We start from the raw sequence: 23,832 nt of genomic DNA, 5'->3' as shown, positions 1-23,832 counted from the left end.
CAATGGAGAATAGACAGTCACTTCAACAAATGTTTCTGGGAAAAGTGGATATCTGCCTGCAGAAAATTGAAACAAGATCCATGTTATTACCCTGTACTAGTATCAACTCAAAGTGGATTAAGGACCTCAATACCAGACCAGAAACTCTGAAGTTAGTACAGGAAAGAGCAGGGAATACTCTGGAAGCAATAGGTATAGGCAAGGACTTCCTCAATAGAACTCCAGCAGCCCAGAAACTAAGAAAAAGGATAGACAAATGGGACTTCATAAAACTAAAAATCTTCTGCACAAGAAAATAAATGGTCTCTAAACTGAAGAGACCACCCACAGAGTGGGAGAAAATATTTGCCAGCTATACATCAGACAAAGGACTGATAACCAGAATATACAGGGAACTTAAAAAACTAAACTCTCCCAAAATCAATGTACCAACAAAGAAATGGGCGAGTGAACTAAACAGAACTTTCTCAAAAGAAGAAATTCAAATGGTCAAAAAACACATGAAAAAATGCTCACCATCTCTAGCCACAAAGGAAATGCAAATCAAAACCACACTAAGATTCCACCTCACCCTGTTAGAATAGCCATCATCAGAAACACCACCACCACCAAGTGTTGGTGAGGATGTGGGGAAAAAGGAACCCTCATACACTGCTGGTGGGAATGTAAGCTAGTAAAACCATTTTGGAAAACAATATGGAGGCTTCTTAAAAAATTAAACAGAGATCTACTATAGATCCAGCAATACCACTCCTAGAAATATACCTAAAGGAATGCGACTCAGGTTATTCCAAAGGCACCTGCACAACCATGTTTATTGCTGCACTATTCACAATAGCCAAGTTATGGAAACAGACAAGAAGCCCCACTATTGACAAACAGATTCAGAAAATGTGGTATTTATACACCATGGAATTTTACTCAGCCACAAAGAAGAATGAAATTTTGTCATTAGCAAGTAAATGGATGGAGCTGGAGAACATCATCTTAAGTGAAGTTAGCCGACTCAGAAGGCCAAAAATCACATGTTCTCCCTCATATGGGGACTTTAGACCTAAAAGAAATGCAGTAATATTATTGCACATGGGTCACACACTAAGGGGAGAGTGTGCACAGGAGGAATAGGGACAGGGAAGGCAACCTAAAACTTGAATGTGGCTGATGTGCTTACTGTAGGCGAGCAAATATAGTAATCTTAAACTGGCAGAGGCCACTATGGGAAAGTGACCAGGAAGTAGTGAAGAGGTCTGGTAGAGATGAACCATTTCAGGTTGTAATACACATGTGCATGGAAGCAGTGCTAGGAATCTCTCTGTACAGCTGTCTTTATCTCAAACTAGCAAAAACGCTATGTCTTTCTTATTATCTCTTATGTCTTCTCTTCAACAAAATTGGAGAGGAGGGCAAAACAGGTTCTGCCAGAAGAGTGGGGGGTGTAGGAGAGGAGGGGGAGAGGGGAAGGGGGCAAGATGTCTGAAACAATATATGCACATATGAATAAATGAATAAACAAAAAAAATAATTTTTGGAACTATGATCAAGGTAATACATATAGTTCACATTAAAAGTTTACCTCCAAAATCTTTGAATAAATGATGTAACTGCTGAAACATTTTTCTACTATCTTAATAGGTGCAAAATGATGAAAGACACTATAATATATAACAAACTTACAAACTATACAATATTAAATACAATTATATTATGGACAAATTATGTATACTATGTATCAAAATGTTAAGATCAGAATGAAGATATAGCAGAATCTATCAGCTCTTAGCATTTTAAGTAACTGTACTCTCCATCAAATGTATACAGAACACTTTCACAAAAAGCATAAAATCTCTTTATAGTATTCATGGATAATGTTCTAATTTTCTATTATAATACCAAAAATTAATTTATTTTTGCAATATACATTATTGTACCAGGAAAGAAGTCTACAAACTAAACTATTTGGTCTTTCTTGACCTGACTACTTTTCTTCTTTTTGCTATGTGAAGAAGGTTCTTAGTATTTTTCCCTAACAAAAAAAGCACTGGTCACAGTAAAGCCCAGGCCTCCTTCCTTCACTTTATTAATGGGTAAGACCCTATTAATCTCATTCTGCAGAGAAGTAAGTGTTTCAGATAAATGTTACTTACTCCTTTAGAGAGTAAAGGGGATTTTTGTTGTTAAAGTCATGTTTTATACATTTATGTAATATATCCTATTGACAGTCTACAAGTCCAATGCCCTCTGCCACAGATTTGAGAGAACCAAAGATGAATTCAACACAGATTTTAGTCTAAAATTCCATAAGTAATTTATACATACATGAATAATGAAGGGTTAAATGAAATAATTGTCATAAGAAATACTAAAATAAAATGCTCTGAGAGGATTAATTAGATATGATAACAACAGAAATCAAGGAAGGATTCCATGGAAATACTGTTATATGAAATGAGACCTACTAAATTAGATTTGAACACCAAGAGCTGTGGAGGAGAGAAACAAGTACAAATATTCATGGTAGGCATTTTATACAAACTGAAAAAGGAAAAGGTAAAAAATAAAAACAGAACATGCAAGTCATAAACTACCTGACTAAAGTTTTAATTTATTCTGTAGTTAATGATAAGTAAATGTTTAGTTTGAGCAACAGAATATGATCGGAATGATAAGACCAATATTAGTATGCAAAATAGTATGGAAGAAGAGTTAATTCATCCAAGATGAAGAGACAGAAAATGAACAATTAAGTCAACAAGTAAGGAAATATTAAAATGAGATAGATATATTTCTGCAATATAATATGTGGGACTCAAAAATTGAATTATTACAATGATCAAATGGAGTAAAGAATGAAGCTAATGAAAGTCCCAATTATTATGAAGATGGTAGACCTCTTAATCAGAAGACTTCAGAACACGAGTGGATATGGGACTGGAGCCAGTAATTCAGTGTTATATATTCTGAGGTTCAGGGACCAAAAAGACCTCTGTATGACAACATTTCATAGTGGCTAAGAATATAAGAATACAAGACTTTCATGAAATTGAATAAAAATCCCTAATAGAATGTGAATGCTATGAAAGCAGAGATGTTTTCTGTTTTGTTCACTGTCACATCCCAAGTGCTACAAGAGTGTCTGGTACTCAACAAACATTCAGTAAGTATTTCCTGAAACAATGCCATAGAACTGACCAAACTGAGAGAGAATGAAAAAACCTGAAACACAATACAAAGGTACAAAAGACTGATCTTACAAATGACAAATGTTAAACATAAAAGTACAAAGGGAACACAGACAAGAATATGAGAAATACATTAAGAATCATAGGAAAACTGGAGAAAGAATATCACATAAGTCACAGTAGGTAAGACTCATGACAAAAAGTTGGTAATTTTGTAAGACTCAACAATTTACTTTTACCTACCTTGCATGATTGAAAATCATATTTCACACAATGCTGAAAACCTTTTCCTTTGGATTTCAGTGATGTGACTATTAAGCAATTGCCAAAATATGAGAAGAATAGCCAACTCCTTTGCTAGTACAAAACCTGTAATGAATATGAGAATGGTATAATAACCAGATTAAAAAAACATATACATAATGCCTATTAAATATTATTATACATAAAGATAAAACTTAATTCCCTGTAAAGTAGAAATTTAGCATGGATCAAATGAAAACTAAAACATAAAAGAGCTATAGTAACTAAAACACAAAGAATTCAATATAGGAAATAAAGGACTACTGAAAGTTTAATATTTCAGTTTAAAATGTCAGGTTACATAAAAACCAGACTTCATCCACCATTGAGGACTATCTTCAATTAGCAAACAAAAACTCATTTATACTCAGATCATATTTTGAATATCAGCTTACTCTCTAATTCTGATATACCTTAGAAAATATTTTACAAATAAAAAAGTCAATTTTGATAAAAAAAAATACAGCTGATCAACAGAGTGTATTTTAACCAAAGTAAGAAAAGTGACTTATTTGAATAAAATCTTACATGATTATTATTTTTTCAAATCATATATCAATTATGTTCATAGAACAAAATAAGTCAAAGCAAATGAAATCTAGTGGGAATGTGGGTTTTTTTTTCCCTCTCCTGGATGAGGCACCAGCAATGTGAAGCACCCCCACAATGGATGGGCAGGAAAGTCTGAAACCCTTGAGTGTTAAACTGTATGTGGGAAAAAATAAGTGAAGAAAACTCACGTAGACATAACTGTTAAAAGGAATAATTGTTGGGAGCCATAAGTCGCCATCTGACAAGGTCGTTGCAGTTTAGCAGGATCCTGATAAGGTCAGAGACTGCAAGTGCACCATGTCTCTCACTGAGGTTTTGAGGGGACATGGAGTGGCTCCCTTTGTCTGGAGGAAAGAAACATTAACCTGAAGGTATTTGTTTATGAAAGGTTGGGAACAGGTGACATGTCCTTAGTAACCAGGTCTGGGTTTTGTGTATGTGAAACCAGGTGAAACTAAGTGAAAACAGGGAGGTCTGGGTTTCATTAGTGAAACTAGGAGAGTCCAGGTTTCACTTGTGAAACCAGGGAGTTTGGAGGGAGGACATTGTTTTTAAGGTACAGGGCATTGTTTTCCAGGTGTAGAAGTTCTTCTTGCATTGTATAACTTCCTGCTTTGTACTGCTTATAAGCTTGATGCAAAAATAAAAAATTTGGCAGTTGGTCATCAGCCCTCTGGCCCTTTTGATGTGTGTCTTGTCTGTTCATTCCTTCCCTGAGGCCTTTTGTGTCAAGAACCTCAGTGATCCCGGCAGTAAATCATATTTATTTATCTGAATGTTTACAGTTTTAACATATATATATGTGTATATATATATATGTATATACATACATATACATATATACTCTATCTAATATAGACTTAATACTATATTATATAACTACAAAATTTAAATATTTAAAGGAAAAAGTCCTACAGTAAAGCATATTACTCACCAATAAAAATTAGGTTTACCGTTATCAAAATTAATGTTATTTTTGGATCCATGAGAAACCAGGTGTTCAGGATGAAGTCATTCTGATAAGGCCACTTTGCAGTAGGAGGCAATGCAATTGCCTACAAGACAATGATAAAAAGTAAAGCATCAGGTAAAGAAAATAGGACATCACTGAGGAGAAACCTGGACTTCACAGATAAAAAAAGAAATCATGAATGACTACAGAAAACAGAAACAAGTATCTTACTTCAATAATCTCTTATATCCTGCTTGTTGACTATACCAGTATTACATTTGCAAATACTGAATTAAATTTTATTTCTACATTACAGTGGTTTTCAGACTGTTCTTTTATATTTCCACTCTAAGGTTAGAGAGAAAAGAAAAAAAATTTCCCCTCTAACTTCACCAGTACCGTCTTTTATCCATATGCCTCAGACTTTTCAATTTTCTATGGTTTATGTTGCTTCTCTTCTGAATATTTCTATACTTCATTTTATTAAAGGATGTTCAACCTTTGCAGCCCAAAATAACTGTACTAGAGAATGCTAATGGAATCAGTATTGAAATACAAATGTTAATGACAATATTTGTGATACTCACAACACTGAAACAAGGAGGGGAAAAAATGGGATTTGTTATTCAGAAACTTAACCATTGAAATTTATGGCTAAAAAAGTATTGAGGTTCACTTACAGGAAGAAAACCAATAATATAGGACTTAACTTATAATAAAGTAAAATTAAATCTAGCCATTCTAAGGAATGAGATAAATGATTGATAACTGACTTGCTTGACTTATTTTCCTAGAAGATAGCTAAATTCCTTCACATAAAAGATTCCCAGTATGATTTGATAATTGACCTTTCTCCAAACACATCCTTCATATCATTAATAATGACCTTCCTTGAAAAGAACAAGTAGCTTACATAATAAAAATCCTCAGCTGGGCTGGGTGTAGATCAAGAAGTAGAGAACCTGCCAAACAAGCACACGGCCCTAAGTTCAAATCCCAATTCTGCAAAAATCCCCATTCCACCAAAACTCCCAAAATCCTCTGCATATAGTATAAAGTTTAAATTTTTTCAGGTTCTACAAACCTCTTTATACACACTACAACTCCAAGAAACAGTTTTATTCTCTTGTGCTACCTTACCCCATACTACAAAGTACACCAAAATATACCACCTGTTCTACTTGTTTTACAGCTCTCCTTTTTGTACATGATGTTGCTTCTACCTAAACACCCTTCTTCCAGAAAAATCCCAATCATGCTTCAAAACCAACCTAAAATGCCCCATCTGTCAAGCTTTCCTGGACTTCAATCTAACGTGGTTTCTCTTTTCCATTGTTTTTCCATAATTTTTAGTACCTAAATCTACATTATCACCTATACCTCCTTATTAGAACAAGGGAATTTTTTTATCTATCCATTATAGTTCTTCAAAAGAAAGAGTATGATCCACATTACCTACTCATAACTTAAAGGTGTAGAAAAGAGATCTGGTCAATAAAAGTGGCCAAAGTGGTCAAAATGGCCAAGGACTTGTAAGTATTTCTCATTTTAAAAATAATGCCTATACGTAATTTCAAATAAACAAACTCTACAAGTGAATAATATTGCCCAAACAATGTCCTTTCAGATATTAATGTTTCAGCAACTAGTTCAGCCAGCTTTATTGTCAAAGACATAGCATTTTTTGACTTTTTACAAAGGAAAAATATTTTACATTATTATTTTGTTAACTAGTAAAATGTTTTTTTCTTTGCCAAGTTTATCAGTAGTTAACACATCTGTAAGTTTCTCTAAAGCAGAATGTATTTAATAGTAGCTGTACCTGAGCACTAAGATGAACAGGAGAAACATTAAGGACATTGAGTAATAAGATGAATGTATGGAATTATATTTATCTTATAACATATATGCTAACTTCTTTACATGTGAAATATTGTAATCCTAACTACTTGGAGATCGAGATAGGGAAGATTGTGGTTCCAGGCCAGCCTGGGCAAAAAAAGTGTGTGAGAGCCCATCTCAACAGAGAAAAACTAGGTGTGGTGCACCTGTTATACCAGCTACATTGAGAAGCATAAAATAGGATTGCGGTCCTAGTTGGCCTGGCAAGAAGCAAAACCCCATCTCCAAAACAATGAAAGAAAAATGGCTGAATGTGTAGCTCCAGGAGTAGAGCACCTGCCTAGCATATTTAAGGTCAACCCCCACCACCAACAAAAAAAAGATTTGTGGATTTCAACCTTTTCCCAGAAATAGCATGATCAATGGCTCTTTTACATCACAAAAGTGGCTGGGTTACAGCACTATCACTGGAGTGATCAAAAGCATCCCCTTTCCCCCAGTGATCTCAATTCCTATTAAATTTACTACCCATACCCAATTGCCTTGAAAGTGTATTACCAGTTTCATTATACTAGGCTAGGCCTAGATTAAACATAAAATAATGCATGAAACCAAGAAATACAGAAAACAAATTGACATAGTCTACCCTTCAAGTTTTATGTTGAAAACTAAAAAATATTGAAAACCCAAAGAAAACTAAATAAAGGAAAAGGCAGCATTCAATATCATTAAGATAATTATTCTCTCCAAATTGTTCTGTACACTTAATACACCACAATCAAAACTACACTATTTTTTTTATTGATGGTACTGGGGTGAGGACTCAAGAGCCTTGCACTTGCTAAGCAGGCACTCTACTGCTTGAGCCATATCCCCAGTCATTTTACTTTAGTTATTATTGAGATAGGGTCTCACATTTATGCCTGGGACAGCCTGGACCATGCTCCTTCTGGTTATGGAAGGGATGTGTAGCTGGGATGACAGGCACGTGGCACCATGGCCAGTATTTATTGGTAGAAATGTGGTCTAGCAAGCTTTTCTCCTGGTTAGATCTTGAATTATGATCTTTATGATCTCCACCTCCCAAGTAGTTAAGATGACAGGGGTGAGCACTGGCACCCACACTACACAGCAGAATTTTGAATAAAATTTGACAAATATATTCAACAATGTATATAGAAAAGCAAATATTCTAGAAGAGCCAAAACTATTTTAAATGTGAAGAATTAAAGTAGAATATTTACATTACCCAACTTTAAGAAGTACTAACTACATAGCCATAATAATAAAGAAAATGTGACACTGCCACAAGGACTGAAATCTAGGGTAAGCATATAGACTACAGAGTTCAGAAATAGATTCACCAAACTATGATCAATTAATTTTCAAGAAAAGTTCAAGTAACCCCAAATGAAAAGGACTGTCTCTTCAGCAAACAGTTATGCAACAAATGGATATGCAAACATATAAAACTTAATTCCAACTTTGTCTCATGTCATTTGAAAATAATTAACACGAAAGTCATTAGAAAGAAAATAAAACTAAACTGATACCATTGCACAACCATTAAAATGCCTCAAATTAAAAAGACTAATAATATATAGAATGCAAATAGAAATTTCTATAACATATAGAAAACTGAGACTCTCACACTACTGATGGAAATATAAAATTTTATGCTGGAGAGAATTATATGACAATTTCTCCTCAGGGTAAACAAATACTCACCATAAAACCTAGCAATTTCATTCAGTTATTTAACCTGTGCATTATGTATTCATTGCAGTTTCACTCACAATAGCTGAAAACTAGAAATCTGAATGTTTATTAATTAGAGGATGAATAAATAAACTGTGATATATCAATAAAATATAATACTATTCAGAAAAAAAGAGTTACAGAAAAAATACTGATAAAAGCTATAACATGGGCAACCTCAAAAGTATTATTGTAAGTAAAAGACACCAAACATAAAAGATGCAGCTATAAGTAATTAACTGATTCCTAACACCATAAAAAGCAAGCCATCCCTCTGAAAAAATTATGACAGTGGATATGACAATTTTCATTGAGAAAGATGTTCTAATAAAACAAATGTTTCATCATTTAAGTAACAAATTGTATGAAAATGTTAGTACATCTCAAAATCAAAAAGGTCTGTTTCTAAGAAAAACTTCTAGACAAAAATCCAGAACCTTAAAACACTAGGCTAACATGCTCCATTTTTAAGCAACTAGTTGAAATAGTAACCATCATCAAAGATTCTTTAAATGTTTACATTCAAATACTTTTAAAAAGCAAAAATATATTTGCAATATACAGGATGTATGACACAAAACGTGATCTTTTGAATTTATATGTAGTTATAATTTATTAATTCCTTGTACAGCTATTGTTCATGAAAACATAACCAAGCAGCTGAATTTAATTTTAGCATAGAAAATCTTTTCTGAAAAAAATTTTTAGTTGCAGTATTTTTATACTATCAGTATGAAATTCTACTATCAATTAACTATAAATGTTTAATCACCATTTGGTGATAAGTTTGCATTATAAATGATAAGGACCACTTTGTACTTAACATACTACAAGACATTCAGGGATGAAAACCTAGTAGTGTTTTGGTAGCTATTGAAACTTCCTTAGTACGACTCCTAAAAGTAAGGTACAGATTTTTTTCTGATTCTCATTCCCTTTTCTTACATCTTCTCACCATCAGGCTCTTTGTGAATGAAATGCTTAAAATAATAAAAAGTGAAATGTTTGTCTCATCTATACTATTACTGAAAAGAAAGGATAAGAGAATTAAGGAGCTTTATAGAACAGAAAGTGCCAAAATATGAACTTTTGTGGTACTATCCTCCTCACAGTCTTTCCATCCCAATGCTCATGAATAACATTACAGGTAACTACAATTTATGTAATTCTGAATCCTTCTCTAATCTGTATTCTGTAAAGTGGCAGCCACTTTATTTATTGGGGAAAAAATAAAACCTAAGGGCTTAGTCCCAGATATAAGGATTGAAAGGTCATATACTGTTCTACACACATATTTACATACACGTTTATGCAAACAAATTCCTGTTAAATAACACTAGAATTTATAAGAGTACAGGTACCATATTCATTAAAGTATATTTTTAATCTTTTCCTTCCAAAACTAGACTTTAGTATCCAACATAGAGAATGAGAAAAAATTCTCTATAATGCTATGTGCCGTTATGAAAGGAAAAAAATCTGTGGTTTATCAGAAAAAAGTTTAGAATTTGAAATGTCGATTTTTGTAAACCATGGATCTTTTGTTTAAGTATCTTCTGGAATAAAAATGTTCCATAATTCCAAACATGCTTATCTGACTATTTTTTAAGAATCACATACAATATTCCAAAAATAATAAACTTGTTTTCTAGAAAGAGCTACTGCTCTGGAACCAACAGTCAAAAAACTTCTACTGAACTGCAGAACTTATAGGAAGGTAAAGGGTGGCTGGTGACAAATAATAGAGTTCAAAGTTATTTTTTGAAATAAGCCATAAGGAAAAATTAATAATTTTGTCTGAAATGTTGTGTAAATTTTATGTTCTATTCCACAATATATGTTCATTTTTTTTCTTCCAATCTGATCTCTGTCTTTTTTTTAAATTTTTATTGTTTTATTATTCATATGTGCATACAATGCTTGGGTCATTTCTCCCCCCTGCCCCCACCCCGTCCCTTACCACCCACTCTGCCCCCTCCCTCTCCCCCCCCGCCCCCTCAATATATGTTCATTTTAATACAGAAGTTTCCAAAAACATAGCAGAGTAAAATAGACACTTTGAAAAAATATAGCCTGTTGTAGATACTCCTGACATCCATCATAGTTTCACATATGGGAGACTGAGCACCATGAAGCTGGGATAATTTGGTAAAGGACTCATTCATTACACAAAACTGAAACATATGTTGTAACATTTTAATTGGTTATTTTTCTGATGGATTTTATAGTACCCACTTCACAGTACTGAATTTTCTAAAACTTAGGAAATCAAAATAGTATTGTTTGGTTGATGCAGTATTGTATTCATTCACTCTCCAGGTTTTCCATTAATATAAAGGACAAATTATCCACATATTTCTACTTATCTATTTGAACTCAAGGCAATTTCAACAAATCTATATTATATATAAAATATAAAACAAAGTACAAGAAACTTTATGAATATATAAATGAATATTTATATCTAATTTTTATATAAATAAATATATAAATATTTATATAGCCCCATAGCAGCTATCATGTCATCCACAGCACTCATTTTTCAGCAATACTTGTTCAATTAGCCCAACTTCTCTGCTAGTCTGTAAATTCCTAGCACTTATTCATAGAATATCTGTAAACTTGCTCCATATTTCTGCTTCACGTTACTACACCACAGTGCTCCAACAGCTCTGTCATGCTGGTTATACTTTCAGCACATGGATAATAAAGTTCATCTCCAAATCAAATTCTCCATCAACCAGCTGAAAGTAAACAGAAAAAAAAAACAATAACTAGTGATAATGCAGATGGTTATTTATAACAATAAAAGAAAACAATATAAAAATCAACTAGCAAGGACACACAGCTAATATAAAAATTTCAAGTAATTTGGTGTAAAAGTAATTTTGACTCAAAATTTACAAGCAATAAATATAATAATTAAAACTAGCAAACAAAAATACATTTTCCAGAAAATGTATTTTGGTGGTACTAGGGATTGAACTCAGCAGGGATTGAACTGCTAGGCAGTTGCTCTACCACTTGAGCCACTCAACCAACCCCAAGAAGTCCACCTTTAAAAATGGTGAATAACTTCAATGAGGATTGGAGTAAACAGATGAATGAAGTAAGTCAATTTAAAACTTGGATGAGAAATTCACTAACATGAATGAGAAACATAGCAGATGAAGAATTTAAAAAAGAAAACTGAAGAGAAATCCTGAAAATGAAAAGCTCAATAAATAAAAATTTGAAACTTAATGGAGAGCATCAACAATATTCTAGGTCATGAAGAAAAAAGAATATTAAGGATAAAACACAAGGCTGAGGAATTGTGACATTCAGATAGCAGTAAATAAAACAATAACAAGCAATCATAACCACAACTCTCAAGAATTCTGGAATGGGATCAAGAGAACAAACCTAGGATTAGTCCATGAAGCAGAAGTGGATGAGATAGAATGGAGTTTAAAAAAATCCTTAGAGAATATTTTAGAGCAGGTTAATGATGTCCTAACCTTCTTTCTATATAAAATATAACAATAATGAGAGGCTACTTTCTATTATTTCTGTGTAGTTTCACTTTAAAGATAGTTTGATTATCAATTTAGCATTAAGAAAAAGGTAAACAAGCAACTATCACTGCTAAGTACCAGTAGTACATTCATCCAGGAAAAAAATTTTAAATAAAGGAACTATAAATGGATAAGCTATAATCTAATAAATAATTTAAATGACTTTCAAAACCAAATTATTAATAATATTCTAGATATACAGCAACCTTCAGAAGAGAAACAATCATTATCAGTAGATGCTGATTTTACTTTTTTTGCCAAGCAAGCACAGTCACATTATTCTTAAGGCATCTGGATTAAAAGTATGCAATAAAATTTAGATAAGGTATGTATAATGGGCATGTTTTTCTGAATTAAAAATCATAAAGAATCAGGCACTGGAGGCTCATACTTATAATCCTAGCAACTCAAGAGGCTGAGATTAGGAGGATCATTTTTTGAGACCAACATGGACAAAAAGTTTGGGAGACTCCATCTCAACCAACAGCTAGATGTGGAGTGTCCAGCTATGTGAGAGGTTGAAATCACAAGGGTTGCTGTTCCAGGCTAGTCCAGAAAAAGTTCACAAGTCCATGACTCAACAGAAGAAGCTGGGCATGGTAGCACACACCTGTCATCATAGCACCTGCAGGAGGCATAAATAGAAGTATCACAGTCCAGACTGGCTTAGGCAAAAAGCGAGACCTTATCTGAAAAATAACCAAAACAAAAAGGGCTGGAAGCATGACTGAAGTGGTAGAATACCTGCTTAGCAAATGCAAAGCCCTGAGTTCACACCCTAGTACCACAAAAAAACAAACAAAGCAAGTATGGGGTTAGTCAGAGGACATTATTTCACTTCTAATTGTATGGGAAAATATGGATAAGATAGTTAGACAATAAAATATTTAAAATTTCCTGAGAATTTTGTTGCTTTATGATAATAATACAAGTCAAGTTTCTACCATGTAGCATTTAACTAGAAGAGGACTTATTAATTAGTAAGGGGCTATAAAATTCAAATTAATTACTGGAATACTTGTAGTTAGCAAAGCTAAGTGTTAAGAAAAAAGCCATTAATTATGTTTACTAAATAAATTAATGAGTCATAAACTTTCATAGTATAAGAGGAACCTTAAAATGGATAGAGTTATTGACATGAGGAGCCTTAAAGCATGATAGAATTGTTGACATAAATAATTTATCAAATTCCCTAAACTTTTATAACTTATATTCCATCAGTCTACTGAAAAACCTATATTAATCACAATTAAAAATTAATGTTCAAATTACTGTAGGGTCACAAAAAATTAAAAGATGGCTTTTCCTAGAAAAAATATTAGGTACTTACAAAAATTCACTTAAGTAATCACTTGAAATTCATTTCCAGTTTATAAAATTTATAATAGTTCAGGATAGCACCAAAAAATAACATGATTCTAAAGTATTCCATTATAGTTGAGAGTGAGAACTCTGGAGTCAGGCTTTTAGGATTAGAACTCATTCCATCCACTTATTAAAACTGATCTTAAGAAAGGTGATCAATTTCTTTCTTCCTCATTATCAGCAGAATATAGGTCGATGAAATAGTATAATTAAAATATTTAAGCTTTTTTACTAGAATATAGTTCATCAATAATATTTCCTTTGTTTTTTCAGAAATAAAGAACTGACATATCATTTTTTAAAAATGATGAAGTTAGTAATGAAAGTATCATTAAAAGTGAACACAGACTTAATAGTAAGTACTCAGTTAATATCATGTACTACTACTTTTTTCTTCTTGGGCAGTACTGCAGTTTGAACTCAGGGCCTCACAGTGGCTAGGCAGGTGCTCATAACACTTGAGTCACCCTACCAGCCCTTTTTGTGTTGTTTATTGGTTTTGACATAGGGTTTGGATTTACTGGGCTGGTCTAGATCACAATCCCCCTATTTGTGCTTTCTGGCATTGATGGGATGCACATCACCATACTTAGCCACTGGTTGTGAAGGTGTTTCATGAACTCTGCCTGGGCTGGCCTCAAACTGCAGTTATCCTAATTGCTGCTACTTTCCCAAGTAGCTATAATAATAGGAGTGAGCCATGATGCTGGGCTTTTATTTACAACTACTTCTACATCCCAAATATCTATGATCAATTAGTTTATAATAGAACAGTGTTTGAACCAAAAGAACACTTGAGCTACTAAATGATACTGTTTTTGATGAGAATATCTCAGTATACTTTTGTTTGATATACAAAAGCCAATTTATATCTTCCTCCAGTGAACATATATTTTTTTTCAAAGCAAAGTGTTCCTAAGTTACACTATGAGGAAAGTTTGTTTTGTTTGATATTGACTAGCAAATTTAATTGCATATGTTCTTTAAAAAAACGTTCAAGGTAAAAAGGGTATGTTACTTGCAACTGATGTGTATGATAATCCAATTCAAAGGAAAGTGAAGTTTCTATTTAATTTATTGTGTCATTGCAGATAAAATATAAAAGATGACTGTCATTTTAGGATTCAACTTAAAGCCTCTTTAATAAACTTATTAATTACTTCATCATTTTTCATCATGAAATAAATATCAAATGTCTAGTTTATTTTTGCAATCAATATTCACTGGACTGAGAAGGACCAACCAGTCTAATATAAAGTAATATTAGTCCCCAGGGAATGATAGAACATCCAAATAGCCTGGATCATTTCAGAGAATTAATAAAGGTGGTTGAGAGTAACTATAAAGAGGATTAAATTCCAACAGTACTACACATTAGTCTAATTTACTTAGTGAAAAACAGATCACTTCAAAAATACTACATGTGTTTCTACAAGGTATTTGACTCAGCCTGGTCGTATTTACATAATAATTTGTTGCTTATTACTTTTGGGTTATAGTAAAAGCTAACTATGTGCTTTCTTAAAAGTCAATAAACAGCATTATTCCTGGAGATTTAAATTCTATAGAGGAAACTAGGTTCCAATAACCAGCCAAAAAAATGATCTTAAACCCTTCAAGTTTCTTTGACTTGGTGTTGATTTCCACACATGAGTTAACACATATGCCAATTCTAAACCACCACATCTAGAAAATGAATCAAAGGTTCAAAACCAATTTTCATTACAACTGAAATCTGCCATACAAGTCCTACTTAAATGAGTAATTTTCTAATGTAATTAGCATCATTAATAGAAGGAAATTAACATATAAAATGACAACTTATTTTACAACTTATTTCTCTACAATGGTGATACAAATTTTAAGTTTCAGAGAACCCTATAGGATTACTTCGTTCACTGTAATTATTAATCGCTGAAACCAGAATGTATCCTGTGCTTCCTATGTATAGTCTATATATTTTATTACATTTACTCTAAGTAATCCTGAGTTATTACTATTCCAATTTTATAATGGTGGAAACTGAGCTAGAAAAAAGTTAGTAACATTCTAAATGTTGCAATAAATATCAATATTAAGCTGAGGATGTGAACCCAAGTCTTAATAACTATAATAATGTAGCATTCAGAAAAAGAAAGCCACAAAAATCCTCCTATATAAGTAACCCTACCTTTACAGGTTCCAGAAAATAAGATCATTATCTCAATAAATAGTTTTAATTCTAAACCCCCTATATTAAGCAAATACTCATTAAAGCTGTTAAAAAATGATGCAGTACCAACAAAGTAAGGCTTATAGAAATGACAGACATTTCATGAAAAGATGCTAGTATATGGAAATAAAATGCTTCAGCTTGAAATACAGAAGTAAATAAAAACTTATTTTAGAGCATAATCAATTTCAACCAAGAAGTAACTGAAAATTAGACAATATTGTAAATTTTTATCATGTATTTATTATGCTAACAGATTTGCAAGAAAGAACATATTGAATTTTCTCTGGATGATTTAAAAACATTAAAGTGGCTCTCATTCATCTTGAAGAATTTAATATGTACAAAAATAAGATAATACATGCTACCTCAAGTTCCCATTCACCTTAATGAATTGGTAATATAAACATAACACAAAAAATCCTATAAACCCTCGCATAGTAAATAATCCATATTTTTCAAATAATGGGATAAATGCCACTTAACTTGCTTTTATCATTTTAAAAATGAATGGCTCTATTACTGATGCACACACTTTGCTATACTAGTCCCCTTCAAGACTTTAAATAACAAAAAACTATATGAGTGATAAAATTGTTAACAAAAGAACAAAATTCAGACATTAAAAAATTTGAAACAATTAATGAAAAAGTAATGCGAATTCCAAATAGCACACAACTGAATCACAAGGTAGCTTTGAATTAGATATGCATTGTTTGTAAAGAGTAGTGACTTTTCAAACATTGTCCTCTGTTAGCTATCAACTAAGAACACAATAAACATCACTGACAAAGTTGGAATTACTAAGCACAAGGAAAAACTACAATGTATGATCTTAAAGAACTAAAACAAATAAAAGTAAAAATCGACATGAGGGCTTCCCACAGTCCTTAATCTTCTTAATGAGAGAAATCCAACTTAATTGTTAAAGAATAAGCACTGAAATGAGCTTTGAAATCAGACAGCTAAGAAAAATCTGTGTCCTAGATGAATGGACCAGGTAACCTGTCAAATATGGCTTTACCACTAAGCTGTCCATAAAGGACTAAATTATTGGATAATTTCAGTTAAAACATTTCAAATAGAATCTTTCCAACTTATCTCTTCACTAAGCAACAAAATCCATCTTAATTAAAAAGTTATGTAGCTCATATTAACTCATTAAAAATGTTTAAATTACACAAGGTGTTTTCTTCAGCTTCTTTTCATACTACTTAGTACTATGTAGTACTTAGTACATTTTAAGTTTCTGTTCTTGAGAGCTTGTTTGGAGGTTCTAGAAGGGAGCGCAGCTACTCATATACCCTTGACCAAAGAAAGGTCCTTCTCTATCGGGGATGGTCGTCCTCTTCGACCGAGCACGCAGCTTCGGGAGGGATACACATGGAGTGGTGAGGGAGGAAGGGGACACCCGCCTAGCCAGCCAGATCAGCCGAATCAACCCTGGCGATCAATGGGGTGACAGATGTCACAGCCAGATCGCCCTCACATCCTAAGTTTCTGTTCTTAATGTCCCCTGGTTCACATACATGATAAGTGAACTGTGTTGAATTCAACACAGGACGAGAATTTAAAGAATGAGTTTTCAACTACACTGATGTACCTCCAAGTGAAATTATTTAAGATCTCATAGTAAAGAGTTTCACAGCAGATCATAACCTCAGGAATCCTTTTCACTTCAAATATTTTTCCTTTTAAACTCCAGCCTTTACACAACGTTGATAAAAACAAAGCATGACCCACAGATGGCAGCTGAATGCTGTGATGGCACAGATCACAATTCTATTTAAGTATATACTTTACAGAAAGATAATTCCAATACAGGAACAACATTGTTAGCAATACTAAAACAGAATGTCACAAATACCTTATTCAGTTCATATGAGAAAATCATGCATTACAGTTCACTGGGTCTTAAATTTTTCCCACCGCTTCATTCACTATTTTCTCCATCAATTCAAACTTGGATAACCCACAAAAGATATTATCAATATGTATAGATACTAATGAGGTATATCTATATTATTTTGGAATTAAAAATTAATGTTTATCTATATAACTTGTCCTTTAAAGCCCAAAAGCATAAGTGTATATAAGCGATATCACTGATAAAATTGATATTTAACTTCTTATATATAGTTCAAAGATATGGCAATAAATCAATTTGAGGCATGGGTTGTACAAAAAATGTATATGAATTCAACCTTATTAAAAGATGTTTCATTTTTACCTGAACATGCATACGTCACTGCTTTTTTGTATATATATGAATGTATATGTGTGTTTGTATTTTAAAAGATGTCAATTAATATTGTGCTAATCATGTATGATGGTACTAGCATTATAAAACAATGTCACTCTTTAAGACATACATGACAAACTGTTAAAAATGATATTTTGAGAATAATCTTTGCCATCATAATTTCCTACAGCCTCACAGGGCAAACCATGAGCATTTGCAAAGAATAATATCACAACTAAGAACTTGCCTCTCCTGCATGTTAGAATCACTATGCTACATCTAGAATTATTTCATTTATTATCCAGAAAGGGATTCCTTTATGGGAATAAAAATCTACATGTCAGAATTGCTTTTATATTTTGTAAGTACATACCTGTCTTAGTCTTAAAAACATTTTTATTAGTACTTTTTGTTAAGTCAACACGGATGGAAAGGTCAAACTGGAGCAAAATAGTAATGCAAACAGGCTTAAAGCAAGCTTTATTGAGAGCGCACTCTCAGGCGAGGTTCACCGTCCCCAAAGAGCAGGGCCGGAGAAGTCGCACCGGAGAAATGGCAGCCCAGTTTTTTTATAGCCTGGGTGAAGTCAAGAGCTTAAGGTATTATGGGGCATCGGGATAGGTCGAGGTTTGGTGGGGAGGAGCTCGGGGTAATATGGACCTGTAGGATAGGTCAGGACCCATTGCCTGCCAGCAGGAGTTGCCATGGTAATCATGAAGCCTCTAATGGCTGTGCACCATAATCACTTGCCCCGGAGTTGCCGTGGTAACCATGAAGGGAAGGAGGGGATGGAGTGGAAAGTGAGCAGAGAGTCCCTGATCACCATGGGGTGGCTGCTCACTGGCCAAACATCCCAGACTCTTTGGTATAGGGACACAGAATCAGTTCTGGCTACTTCCTGCTGAAAGGGGGTGAAGTTAAGGGCTAGGGATGTCTTGGGCCATTTGACCGGTACAGCTGGACCCAATGGGGAGGAGCTGGTAGTCATGAATCCTGGAGCATCATCTGGTTGAACGTTACCCGAGTTAATTGGCATATGAGTGAAATCGATCTGCCAATTTTTACCAGGCTGGCTACCATGGAGTTGGTGGAGGGATTGGCGGAAATGGATTCCACCGTGGGGGGTTTTGCTTGACAGCAAACAGAGCAGACCCCCTGGACCTGATGGATGATGGATTGGAGGCCCCTGGGGTGAAACAAGTGTTCCAGGAAGGAGAGAAGGGCCTTGGCTAGGGAGACCCAGTATCCCTTAGAGGCTAGAAAGTTAAGGAGGTTGGCTGTTCCCGTTTTAGAGTCCTGCTGGAAGGGGGAGCACAGAAGGAGGTCATCAACATATTGTAGAAGTGTACTGGGTTTCTGAAATAGGAAATTGGGGTCTACAGGGATATTGGTTAAGGTCCGTAAGAGAAATGTGGATGGGTGAGTGGTGTGTAGCCACAACCGGGACTGAGATGTCCCAGACAATGGGGTTGACTGGAAAAGGAAAGGTGGGTGGAGCAGGTCCAGGAGGCAAAGGGGTTAGGTGGCTGGCAGAGGCCAGAAGGAGTGAGTGGGAAGCTAGAGGTTCTGGTAGGTGGGTAGGGATGGTTATGGAGGCCCCAAGCTTTGTTAGAATATCTCAACCTAAAAGTGGGGCAGAACAGGATGGGATGATAAGAAAAGAGTGTACAAATAGTATACCTCCAGTAGAGCAAGGGAGGGGCAGAGTTTTGTATGGGCAGAAGGGAAAGCCGTCAATTCCCATAACAGAGACTGATGAAGGAACTGTTAAATCCAAGTGGGCAAGCAGCAGAAAATAGGTAGTCCCCATGTCTAAGAGGAAGGAAATGGACTTACCCACTACCTGGAGTATGACCCTGGGCTCAGCAAGGGTGATTGGGGTCCCCGAGTCAAGGCATTGTCAATCTTCTGCCAGTCTGAAAAAGTCAGGGATCTGGATAGCTGGTGGGGCTGACCCTCCATGAGGAGCCGTAGGGGGTAAGCCCTGTCCAGGACAATCTGATCCCCAGTAACCCACCTGTTTGTATTTTGGGCAGGGTTTAGTTGGAGGTCTCAGGTTGGGGCACTGGCAAGCCCAGTGGCTTTTTTTGCCACATTTGAAGCAGGCCCCCAGAGGGGCTGATAGGAGGTTTCAGGTTCCTCCTTTGACTCGGGGCTGTAATCCAGCTGGCCACAGAGCTGCCACCAAGGCTTGGGTTTGGAGGGCCACCTTTTGTTGGAGGTGTTTTTTGGTGGGTTGATTCTGCTGTCTCTTTTCAGGCATTAAAACTTTAAATGCCATTTTTATCAGATTCTGTATAGGGGTTTGAGGGCCATTTTTGGCCTTTTTTAGTTTAGCTCTAATACCTGGTGTGAACTGAGATATAAAATGTTTAGCCAGGATTGGTGCCCCAGCAGGGGAGGTAGGGTCTAATCGGGTATATTGGGTGAGGGCCTCCTGGAGGGGGTTAAGAAAAAGGGTCAGGAGGCTGTGAGGCCTCCACTGTGTAGGTCTTTGGCACATTATGTCAGTGTCCCCACCTGGGCTGACAACCCAGGGCTGCATGGGGCAGAGGGTTTCCCTTATACATGTTTTCTCCCTGAGTGCTGGGTTTTGAGGAAGCCTCAGAGAGTGGCCCTTCCTGCGTGCATCCCAAATATTTCCCAAGCACTCCCTGATGTTTTTAGGGAGGGGGCAGAAAAGAGGATGTCTCCCCATGGCAGGAGTGGAGCTGGGCCCTGGTGGTGTGCTGGGACCTGGCCAAGCAGGCTCCTGAAGGAAGTGCACTCCACTGAGCCCTGTAGGAGGAGCTGTTACCCCAGCATAGGGGTCCACATGTGCAGTGGCCAGGGCAACTGCAGCTTTTGGCAAGTCCAATGAGTTGGGTGTGGACTGAGGCTGGTGTGGAGGAGCCTGGGTGTGGAGGAGAGACAGGAGCCCCTAGCCTGTAGTGTTCTGTTTCCATAATCACTGAGGATGACAGCCATGTGGAGGGGCCCTGGAGCCAGTGACCCTGCACAGTACCCAGACCTGGGCTTCAGGTAGCTGGCTTAGGGGCCTTATGTCCTGCCAGATCTCCTCTCTGTTTCTCTGCCTGGTAATGGAGTACAGTAATGACAGCTTCCAGAAGGTCATTGAGGAGAAGAGAAAGGAACATGGACTTGGACATGGACATGTCCTCACCTCTTGGAGAGGACAAAGGAGAGGGGGTGGGGAAGGGCGGTGTGAGCGAGTGTAGGAGGCTATTGGGGATGTAGGAGGGCAGGGAGTAGGTGGAGCAGAGGGTGTGGGAGGCAAGGCCAAAAGAGATGGCTACTTGGGTGGGGGAGGGGGAGGGCAAGGGAAAGCTGGATGTGACGATGAGGGTGGCTGTGGTCGGTGGTGGGGGAGGAGCGAGGAATTCAGTGGATTCAGATAAAGGAGAAGGGTTGGGGTATGGGGGAGGGGACCCAGAAGGATTGGGTGTTTGAGCAAGAAGGATCTGGGAAGGGGAACATTGGAGGCAAAGAGAGGGGCAAGAGCGCAGCTCCCAAAAGGCCTGTACATATGGGACTTCAGATCATTTGTGGGTTTGGCGACAAAAATTATCAAGATCAGTGAGGATATTAAAGTCGAAAGTGCCCTATGGAGGCCATCTTGAATTGTTGTTTAAAGTATATTGTGGCCATGCAGTGGTACAATAGAAAATGAGCCGTTTGTGGCGGAGGTCTGGAGAGAGTCCCAAATTTTGGAAATTTGAGAGGAGACAGGACAAAGGAGTCCTTGGGTCTGGCTTGGATTGGGAGGACCCCATTCCTGAATTGTCGGAGAGTCTCAACTTTTAGAGAAGCATCCCTCACTAAAAGAGGAGACCCGGTTCGGAGGAGGCAGCCTGGACAGGGGAGATGTCTCTCCAAATGTCCAGGTGCGAGGAGAAACAGAGGGGCTGATCCTGGCGTGGCCACGACTAGGACAGAGGCCCGAGGAGAAACAAAACAAGAAAGGAGACTCACCCAAGCTGGAGCCGGAGTGTTGATCTGGAGAGGAGGAAGGGCCTCAAGCCAGGGCCTGGCCCAGGGCCCTGACTGCCTGGAGTTGGGTGAGGCTCACTTCCTCCTGGGTTTCGGCACCAAATGTTAAGTCAATGCAGATGGAAAGGTCAAATTGGAGCCAAATAGTAATGCAAACAGGCTTAAAGCAAGCTTTATTGAGAGCGCGCTCTTGGGCGAGGTTCACCGTCCCCAAAGAGCAGGGCCGGAGAAGTCGCATCGGAGAAATGGCAGCCCAGTTTTTTTATAGCCTGGGTGAAGTCAAGAGCTTAAGGTATTATGGGGCATCGGGATAGGTCGAGGTTTGGTGGGAAGGAGCTCGGGGTAATATGGATCTGTAGGATAGGTCAGGACCCATTGCCTGCCAGCAGGAGTTGCCATGGTAATCATGAAGCCTCCAATGGCTGTGCACTGTAATCACTGTGTGCCGGAGTTGCTGTGGTAACCATGAAGGGAAGGAGGGGATGGAGTGGAAAGTGAGCAGAGTCCCTGATCACCATGGGGTGGCTTCCCACCAGCCAAACACTTTTGACATAAAACTCAAATATTGTAACACACTACACAGCATCATAATTAATCTAAGTCTGAAAAAAATACCAGATATTGAATATTAAAAGATAAATTACCAGAGAGTTTTTTCCGCATGACTGTCATTAAGTTGCTCATTGTACACTTAGGCAAAAAGTGGAAAAAGCACTTGAATCCCCCCAATTGAATGAATTGCCCTGTGAGTTGAATGTCTTACTACAGCTTTCACATCCTACATGCAAAACCAAAAATCTTCATTAAACTTCTATGGCATGATTTTCATGCTATTTCATTTTTCCAAATATCTTTATAAAAAATTTAAAAACATGCTTCCAGATTCCAAGATGGCAACTAGAAGAAGGAAGCAGAAAGTGTGCTTCCTAAAGTAAAATCTTGGAGAGAAACTGGAGATACACCTTTCAGGAAAAACCACCAAGAAGAGGCAAAACCCCGAGTCCTCCACACCCCTAGCCTGTGCATAGCATCTCCACTCCACAGTAAACAGAGAAACCAGGAGGGCTCCGGCACTGCCCAACATCAGCTTCTATTGGCTCGAGAGAAGCAGACCACCAGGTAAGCCAAGCCACACATGGTACTCCCACAAACAGCCCTGGGCCAGATCAGCATAGCCCCCTGGACAAACTAACCCCCACCCAGGGAAAAAAGAGGAAAAAACAAACTGAATAATAAACAACAACAAAAAGACATGTAGCAAAGAGGGAGGGGCACCTTGAGCTCCAAAGGGGGGGAGGGGCAATCCTTCACAGAACTGTAAATAAAAAAGCCAACCTGAGAAGGCAGGAGCTGTGGCACCTGCCCAGCAACCTTGGAATGGGAAAGATTGTAAAAGTGGCTGTGTGAGGAAAGTGCCACTCTAGAGGGGGGAAGGGACACTTCCCATGTGAACTGTAAATAAACATGCCAGATGGAGAAGGTGGGTATAGCGTCACCTCCCCCAGCATGCTTGGAGAGGGGAAAACTTGTAACAGTGGTGGTCTTGCCCAGGAGAACTCTAAATAAACAAAGCCTGCAGGTCTAGGTGAGTGTTAAGCTCCCTCCTGAGAGTTGCAATCAGTAAAGCCTCCAGCGACAGGTGGCTGACAGTAGCGGGCAGGTGAGCCGCAGCCTCAGATATTCATTCACAGAACTGTCTCCAGACCCTTGTTTTTCTTTTTTTCCTTTCTCTTCCTTTGATGAGATGACTGAACTACAAACCTCATGCTGAAAGACTTACTGAAACTGTACTGCATTTGAACTTTGGATATTTTGTTGTGTTTTTTGTTTGTTTGTTTGTTTGTTTTGTTTTTTGGGGGGGTTTTCCCCTTTGATGAGAC

General features: G+C 36.7%; 1 long non-coding RNA gene across 2 annotated transcripts in view; it reads right to left on the bottom strand.

Moving 5' to 3' along the window:
- LOC141415070 (uncharacterized) overlaps positions 1-22,209 on the bottom strand; it is a 45,440-nt gene extending 23,231 nt beyond the window's left edge. The window contains exons 1-3 of one of the 2 annotated variants that reach the window (XR_012440096.1): positions 21,935-22,209; positions 4,969-5,089; positions 3,423-3,548 (exon numbers count right to left, since the gene is read on the bottom strand). This is a non-coding gene — a long non-coding RNA (uncharacterized lncRNA). Of the gene's footprint in view, positions 1-3,422; positions 3,549-4,968; positions 5,090-5,899; positions 7,529-21,934 lie in introns of those variants that run through there. The other variant, XR_012440097.1, reaches the window with a different exon arrangement.
- Between the last annotated feature and the right edge of the window lie 1,623 nt (positions 22,210-23,832).

The sequence above is a fragment of the Castor canadensis genome, chromosome 12 (assembly GCF_047511655.1).
Source record: "Castor canadensis chromosome 12, mCasCan1.hap1v2, whole genome shotgun sequence".
Lineage (NCBI taxonomy): Eukaryota > Metazoa > Chordata > Mammalia > Rodentia > Castoridae > Castor > Castor canadensis.
Note: the sequence above shows the minus strand (reverse complement) of the source record. Positions and strands in the feature narration are given on the sequence as shown.